The sequence below is a fragment of the Cavia porcellus genome, unplaced genomic scaffold (genome assembly GCF_034190915.1).
Source record: "Cavia porcellus strain 051 isolate PalLab524CR breed Dunkin Hartley unplaced genomic scaffold, mCavPor4.1 scaffold_9, whole genome shotgun sequence".
Classification (NCBI taxonomy): domain Eukaryota; kingdom Metazoa; phylum Chordata; class Mammalia; order Rodentia; family Caviidae; genus Cavia; species Cavia porcellus.
Genome location: NW_026947492.1, coordinates 3,625,396 through 3,634,711, shown reverse-complemented (window position 1 = coordinate 3,634,711; position 9,316 = coordinate 3,625,396).

Below are 9,316 nucleotides of genomic sequence, written 5' to 3'. Positions count from 1 at the left end.
ACGCAACTTTAGGGTGTCCTGTTTTAAAGCATGTAGGAATTAAGTGAGAGTGAAGCAAGAAATATTCTTGTGCCCAGAATTTTAGAAACATTTTCATTGTAGATCTCTGGGAATATGTCAAGGAAAAATTAAGTGACTTTATTAGCTGAGAAGAATCCATATGATCTGTGAATGTGCCTTGAAGAGACGATAGGAGTTGGGGGAAACGTGAGGACTCAACTTTGAGTAACTAAGAAATATCAAATAGGTCCACATAGGAATACCCTGTGGACAGGTGTGAGTGGCTTCAGTGCTTCCCGTGAGCATTATTTACATTAAAATATAAAGTGATAGGCTTATTCTATGTCTAGATGGAATACGTTCCATCTTCCTGAGATACAATCCCAGCAACCGTTTCTGGTTATCTGCCCAGAACAGTGGCCACTGTGCGATGGAAAACCTCGGGAGCTGCTTGCTGTGCACCTATGTCCCCTCTCCGCTCCTTGGAAAAAGAGCAACGACTGAGTTCCAATAGCTTGTGTGTTAGTTCCCAGTTATCACCCAGCAAATATTTATTAAAACAAGTGGCCAACTGCAACCCATGTGTGAGACATGCCTGGCCTGCCTGAACCGGGCTGAGTGAAGAAGATGACTTGGATCGTACATAAAACATATAATAATACATTAATGCAGATAAACAGCAAAACTTCGTTTGAAATATTTTTGTATAGTATTTTTATATAATGACTGTGTTATAAATGCAGCCATTATGTTATAAGAGGAACCAGATTCTAAGCCCTGTGCCAGCTGGTGCAGGTAAGGAGATGAAGGTGTACGTTTTTGTTAAGGAAGAACCTCACTGCCTCATAGCAGAGGCAGCCTGCAGGCCGCAGATTACGGAACTACCCTAGTCTTCACTCCTGCATTCACAGCAAGCGCTGCTTCTCCGTCTCTGGAATGCAGCCCCGCTGACCACCACTCACTGCCTGTGCCTGATCCCCGCCACCTTTTTCTCTCACCTGGATCAAGTGTGACTTCTATTGTTCTCACTGCAACCTCTTTACTGCAACAAGAAACGTCTTTTTCTAAAAATGGAAGTCATATTGCATCACTACCTTGTTGAAAGCTTTCTAACTGTTTCTTATTAGTTTCAACCTTTCCGCGGTCTCTATGCGTCTGTTTCTGTCCCTCTGAGGCATCACAGGAGCCTTGTTTCTCTAGCTGACTCCTGCCTCAGCGTCTTACATCTGCTCCACCTCTGCCTAAATAACCTTCATCACATCTTTGTGTGACTTGCTGGGTTTCTGCACAAATGTTCTACTTTGGAGAGCCCTTCCCAACCATACTGCTTAACGCGTGTCTCTTCCAACCTCTGCATGTTGTCTCATTCTAAGTTTATAGCATTGATGTCTGAAAAAGATGTCTCCTTACTGCGTGTGTGTTCTCCACTGAGACTGAAAACTAGAGGAGAGAAGGGACTTGCTCATGTTTCCCCTCTGTCACTTGGGTATGGTCAGTGCCAACTTGTACTTATGGGACAAATGAATGGAAGCATATGTATATACGATGGAAGTGTCAATGTCTATTCACATGGCCTTCTGTATGGCCACATTTGTAAATTAATTCTAACACTAACAGGAATAGAATCATGTACTCATTCAGAGGGTTTCAAAAGTGAGAAATGATAGGAGAGATTTACTTTGTAGTTTTTTGGAAATTATCTTTCAATTATGTTTTAGTGTCTTTTCATAATTAGTGTTCTAAACAAATAGTATGGGGTGTCAGAGGATACTAAAGGTAAACCAAAGTCCAGAGAAAAAATTTTGCTATGAGTGGCAATATGTCCTTGTTTCTAATTGCACAATTCTCCATTCTATAAACACATTACATTTTATTTATCTGTTTATCTGTGTAAACACTAGACTGCTTCCATATCTTGGCTAGTAGTACGATAAACGTGGGTATGTTGCAGTGTCTTTGGTGAGCTACATATCAAATGCTCCATTTTCTTTGAATATGACCCAGAAGTGAGATAGCAGGAAAATATGGTAGATCTATTTTTAATTTTTTTGAGGAACCTTCTTACAGTTCTCCATAATATTGTACTAATTTATATTCCCACCAAATGTGTTAGAATTCCTTTTTCCCACATCCTTACCTATATTTTATTATTAGTAGTAGTAGACATAGCATCTAGCTGGGGCAAGGTGGTATCTCAGTGTAGTTTTGATTTACATTTCCCTGATGGCTAATAATTGAGAAATTTCCATATTTGTTGTCATGTATATTTCTTATGAGAAATATCTATTTAGATAATTTATTCATCTTGAAATTAATGTTTTAAGTTTTTGAGTGTTTTTCTCTATTCTGATAGAAACCCTCTATCAGATGATTAGTTGGCAGCTATTTTCTCTTTTCACTCTGTTGACTCTTTCCCTTGTTGTGTACAAGTGTTTCAGTTTGATTTATTCCCATTTGCCAGTTTTTGCTTTTGCATCCAGTGCTTTTTGGGTTCTATTCAGAAAAGCATTGCTTGTACAAATGTCTTCAAGTGTCTTCTGTTCCAATTTCAAATCTTACATATAGATCTTTGATCCATATTTAGTTGAATTTGTACAAGATGAGAGACAAGTCAAATTTCAAACATCTGCTTGTTACTATTCAGTCTCTTTTGGGATTCTATAAGCCTCCTGTATGTGGAAGGCAGTCTCTGCCTCAAATTAGGAAGTTTTCTGTTATTTCATTGAGCAGGTTTGCTATGCCATTAACTTTTCTTGCCCTGCCTTTGTTATCCTGAAAATAAGGTATTTGCATCATGGTGTCCCAAATGTCGTAAGTGCTTTTTTTCATTTTTCTCTCCCTCCCCTCCCCACCTTTCTTTCTTTCATCTGACTGGGATATTTGCACAGACTTGTCTTCAAGTTCACATAGTCTTTCTTCTTCTTGACCTAGTCTCTGCTTGAGGCTTTCAACTGTATTCTTTTTATTTGACTTATTGAACTCTTCATTTCCAAGACACCTGTTTGCTTCTTTATCAGAATCTCTCTTTGGTGAGTTTCTTATTCATCCTCTCCATTACCTTCTTAATGCATTTAGCTGTCTTTCTGAATTCTCATGGTTCTCATTGCACTTTAGAATAATCATTCACAAATCATTCCTCAGGCATCTTATCCACAACCAATTTCTTTTGGGATCTGTTTCTATGGAGTTATTATCTTTTTGGGGGTGGGCTTTCTCCTGATGATGTGTATTTAAATGTTGATTTGCTGTATAATATTGGCTTTGATTCTAGCTGGATAGTATATTGTAGTGTTCCTGCAGATTTTATCAGATGTGATTAATGATTTGGGGTGTAGTGGGTACAATGGTGGAACTGTGTCCACCCATTGTCTCTGCAGATCATGTAAGACAAGAAACACTAGCATGCAGATAGGTGTGGTGCAGACAACAGTGGGCACAGCGTACTCAACTGTGTAGCTACTTCTGCAATGAGAAAGACCCTACAGTGGGAATGGTGGCTCCTGTCCAGGGATGGCTTCCTCAGGCACTAGGCAAGGGCCTATGCTACTGGTAGCCCAGTAGTGTGATGGGCGAGAGGAAGTCCTTGTCTCTTCACTAGTAAGTGGTACACACCCAGCTGCTGCATAACAAGAGACAGGAGTGAAGGTGCTCATACTCAGTCCTGACAATAGTAAGTGATCAATGTTTTGGGACAGGCAGGTGTGGGAACCATGGAATTTCCTCTCTACCCTGTCAGTAAGGCATTTGGGTTTAGTACAGAGAGTAGATGCAGCAGGACCTTGTAGGTGGGTTGGCACCTGGGACCACTGCATTTCTCTTTGCTGGAAGGTGGTAGTTCCTTCCCTAGAGTGGGACCTTGGCTGGAGCCGTCATCCTTGTCCTGCTGTACGTACTGGTGACACGGAACAGCTGGAGTTATAGAGTTGCTTAAGATCCCAGTGGACCTGGCAACAATAGGGCTGTGGTGCTCTTTTCCAGTTTATCAGTAATGGGTGCCTGAGTGCAGCACAGAGGAAAGGGGTGGCAGGAACTATGTGGGCACTTGCCTTACACTTGGTGCTTTAATAAGGTGTCAACCACCCTGGGCTCCTGGATATCACTGCCCTCTGCATTACAACACCTGTCCTTTACAGTGCAGGGAACCGGAGCTCGGGGGGAAGGGGGGGAGAAAGTCTGACGAGGCAAGCTGGGTTCGTGATGCCCCCAAAGCTAGTGCACTGCAATGTCTGTGCAGTTCCACATGCAAGGGTTCGTGAACCCTGGATCAATCTAAACTCAGACAGCAGCTCAGTACTGTTGACTGCTGTATCCCTGAATCCTATGAACAGATGGTGTGAGGTCTTTTTCCAAAGCAATGATACTGTGCAGATTTTGGGATACTTAACTAATGCAAGCCTATAGAGACTGCAAAATGTCCCAGCAGCTAAGATTGCTAGTATCTACACTGATAGTTCTGGAATTCACACTTTTTTTCCTGTAAAGGAGAGACTCCCCCTCTTCTGGCTGTGGAGACAGGGTGGCAGATGCCAAGGAATTTTGTTTCTCATACTACACATTATCCTGGGTCTTACAGCCTTACAAAGTTCTAGTCTTTCTCTGATGAGTTCCAGTGTTCTTTCACACTCACATCAAAATGCAGACACACTTGTTTTTTGGTGGTCCTTTGTGGAGGAGGAAGTGAGTGTTTGGCTTCTTTATTCAGTCAGCTCAGATTTCTTTCTTTACTTCAGTTTCTATCATCTCCACCTGTATTCCTCCAAATCAGTAAGTTGCTTATGGGGGGGCATTGGGGGAGTATCTTCTCTCCCTGCCTGTATGCTGGCTGACTTACCGGGAGGGTGCTGTTTCCTGGTTCTCTCCTGGCCGATTTTAGAAATTTTTAAACCTTTGATTTTCTGGTATATTCATAATTAGTGATATATTCACGTTGTATGGGTCCTTTGAGGATGTACATAGTCTTAGATTTTATAAAAAAAAGTGCAGATACCAACATTATTAAAAAAAAAAAAACTTTAGTGAGCTTATATAAGGTGACCAATTATCCACATGTGCTCAGTATTGAAAAGTTCAATGGTAATCCCAGAAAAATTCTAGGAAAACCAGAACAATTAGTTACCATGGTCTGTGTCCTCCTAGAATTCCTTTTGTGAATTTTTAAGTGCCAAAGCAACCTCCCTAATGCTGTTAACATAGCAGGAAATGTTAAGCAATTACTCATGGCATAAAACCGTTTTTACTGCCTTGCCCAGCTTCCTGAATGAAGCAGGGACAAATACTTCTGGTAGATATTGCTAAACCGTTTCCAACATCGGGTCTCTTTCATTGCTGGTAGAAAAGTAATCACATGACGTTACCCTCAGAAAGTAGAGCCCTGATGCCATGTCACTAGCTCTGGACAATGAATTTATAAGCAAATGTAGTACTCCTCACTTCCAGGGAGAAACGCCAGAGCACACACGAAATTCGCTTGCACTGTCTTCCTCTACTCCTGAAGAGGAAGCTCTGCGCAGAGTTGGTGGTGGCATATGATCGAAGCAGCCTTGGAAGGAGCTGTCCTAGATGGCTATCAAACCAAGAATAGATGTTGCATGAGTCACAAATAAACTTTTATTGCGTTAGACTCTTGGAACTTCAGTTAATTTACTGTTTCAGTGTACTCTGACCTATTCTAACCCTAATCTACATCAAATCAGGAGCATCCAACAACAGATGATCACACGGGAAGGTGCTGACTCTGATCCGCCTTGTTTAAGAACTCTTTCCACCAGGGAGTCCATGTAGAGTGTCAACTCAGGCCAGCGGACACTTACTCTCAAATACTTTTAGCAAGGGTGAGCGATAGGAGTTCAAAATCTTCGCAAAGGTGACCCATTTTTCGGTCAGAGCTATTCCACGTCTCAGCCTTAAAATGGCTGGATCTGAGAGCAGCTTAACGGAAATGTATGCTCTCCTGTGTTACTCTATGTCCTCGTGTATGCTCATGCTAAACCCACAATACCTAAAGAGTAATTTTCAGACCTTTCCGGGTGGATGCCCTTGGTGTCTGTGTAGGGAAAAGAAGTGAGTGCATAACTAGTCGGAAACTTAAATTTTCCTTGACAGTAATAATAGCTAACATTCAATGTGACATACAAATTCGGGAAACATTCCATAGTTTTTAAACTGTTGACAGGCCTTGTCTGGTCACCCTATTTGAAGCGGTAAGCCCGCCTTTTCATATTAAGCCCTCATGCTCCTTTTCTGCTTTATTTTTTCTTAGCCTTTGTCATTTTCTAGTATATGAAATATTTTGCTTAGTTGTTAGATTATTGAATGCAAACTCCACAGAGGCAGAAACGGTAGCCTACACAGTCCTCGATGACACTGAGAGCCTTGAAGAGTTTCAAGCATGTGGTAGGTGTGTGTTGAATCTTTTGTCCTGTGTGACCAGATGGAGGTGATCTAATTCACCAGCATTCTGTGAGGGTGGGTGGGGTTGAGGTGGGAGGCAAGGCAGGTGCCTTAGCAGGGCTGCTTCTCCCAAAAGGGTCCTGTTGAGAAGATGAAGTAATGGTCCTTAGATTCAAATTCAGACTTGTTTAGTTCTTATACTTTGATTGGTAGCATTCCATGATTTTTATTCACTTATATTTGGAATATAGCCAGGGGTGATTCCTTTACTCATGAGGCCAAAGACCTGTACTAATATCTGTACAGGGGACAATGGGCTTGGTGTCGGACTTAGAAGCTGAGTGAGGTCCTATGTTTCCCGCTTCAAAGCTGAATGACTCTTGGTTCTTCTCCATTTTTATTTGTACCTCTCAGTCCATGGTCCATTCTTCAGCCTCCTCAACTCCTCTCTGTGCTTAGGGATTCTGACATCTATGGCCTGTCTCACCCCAACTCTTTTGTCCTCTAGTTTCTTGTTGGGATTCTTGGTGTGGGAGGTGCCAGAAAGGTATCAGAGTTTAAAAGAAGAGAATGGTTGGGATACAGGTTCTTAACTCTAAAGCAGCTCTTATCTCCTTGCCACGCTCTTATGGCATAGGTCCCGTAGGATGGCCGCTCTTTTATGGTTGTGGATCTCCCTGGATTAAGATAGCATCATTCCTCCCCAGTAAACACTACTCAGTCCTTTTAAGCTTGGAGGTGCTAGTGGTTTAACTGTTGTTAGTTTCTGGGTGATTCATCATCTCTTCAAGATTGGGCACAGTGATTTCTTTAGAGGATGCAAGATCCTTAAACAAGTCATTTAAAATTTCAAAGTCAGTATAAAACTTACCAAAATGGCAAGATTATACTTCAGATTCTTATCCAAATACCCCTGGTCCAAACTCAATGGATGATAGATATTAGCCACTTGAATGATTTTGTGACTATTTTCTTCTCTTGCGTCTTGGAACACTGATGATTAATGGTGTCTTAAATGATAGAAATTACTCCTTCACCTTAAACTATTAGCAATCTCAGTGGGAGGACAAAAACAGGTCTCTGTGGGCCTCCCAATAAATGCTTTACCATTCTCTGTGTTGAATTCTGGAAATAACAATATAGAGGTACTTCAGTAGTCATCGTTCATTGGTTCTGGGAGGTATGATGAGTACCCAAAACAAGAAATACTAAATCAGTTGTCTTGGCTAGAAAGGGTATTGAGTTACAAGACACTTGATACTGACACTTTGTACTTGAGTTCCAAATATATGATCAGTATCAGGGAAAATTTTTCCAGCAAAATGCATCAAGTATCAAATGTCATGAGTTTTAAAGTAGTCAATTACCAATATATGAGTAATAATTAGTCCTTTTGAGACCATATCTTGTCACCTACTATTCTAAGTACTTTAGAAGGTTAATCCTCACACAGATTTACAGATTTAAAGGAATGATTACGAGTGAAAACTCTGAGGACATGGCTTGCACAAGGTTGATCTCAGCCAAGCAGCTAGAGCTGGGGTCTGGCCCTTGTCTACTGCAGCCTTTCTGTTCCCAAAGTCTGAGTTCTATAATCCTGGTTAGAGTTAGACAAGGGCAGTCCTCTCCACTTCCTTCCAAAAGGAAGCTCGTATTTCTTGGTTGTGCATCTGTTAAGTTTTCCTTCAGACCTCCTTCATTCTGTCCCACAGTAGGCAAACCGGGTCCCCTCAGATCCTTTAGCTGCCTAATAAGTTTGTAAGCCAGTGAAGGGAGCAGTGCTGAGTCTTGGGGAGGGCATGTTTGATTAAACTGTGGAGACTTCAAAGTGAGGTCAGGGGTCTGTGGAATCTATCAAAGGCAGCTTCTTCCCAGGAGCCCCAGCTGAAGGTGACAGAATGGGAGGGAGCCCTGCAGAGTGGGAGGGATGCAGTGGAGAGAGGGAGAGGAGACTGCGGAGGCTGGTGGGGTTGAGGAGGGCACAATAAAGGCAGCAGCAGGGGAGGGTGACAGGGTTTCTAATAACAGAAGCTTGCAGTAGAGTGGGCCTCACAGAGCCAGAGAAGCAGAGGGAGCTGATTGGAGTGCCCACACCAAGGGTGTTGCCAGAAGCTTGGCTGCAAACACCCTGAGGAAAAGTCATTCAAACTGGCTTTCTCATTAGCTGAGATATTTGGGATAAATAAACACATTTTTGTGAAGGCCATTTTATTACATTTGGAGTCATCTTTCATCAGGACTGGGAGAGGGAATGATACATGTGCCTCCAAAGTGTGACTGTTTTTGCAAATACTCAAATAAGACTGTCTGATCACTTATGGGAAAGAAAAGACAACTTACTTGAAAGATTTTCCTTTCTCCCACCCTCAAACAAAGAAAACACTACGTGTATATGTTAGCCTTTAAAAAAAGAAAAGAAAAAGAAACCCTTGGCTCTTCTTGCTGACTAAGAGGGAAAGCAGACAGTTGATACATCAGCTGTCTCACTAGGAGCTGCTTAGCCGAAAGCTGGGAGCCCGGACATAACCTTAAAATATTCAGGGAGGCAGGTCTTTCTCCACATGACGTCTTCTCAAGACAGGCCTTGATAATGTCTTTGGTCCACATAGAATAAATGCCTGCGATGTTTTGTTTAAGCCATGTTAGCTGAAGGCTCCCTGCTTTGGGGATTCAGCTAACATTGGCTTCTAGGTTGGTGAATTCAGGTAACATTGGCTTCTAGAATGTTTTCTAGGTCATCTTTGGATGGTTTTCTCAGTCTGTACATCCATCCCTGGGGTAGAGAAATTTCAGGTATAAAACTAGGCCCTTTCTTTGATTCCCACAAGAAGACCCACTTCACAGAGCATATTATTTGTAAAATAAAAGCATATTATTTGTGAAATTTTGAGGAATGGAGGGTATTTTCCCTAAAGCAAATGAAATA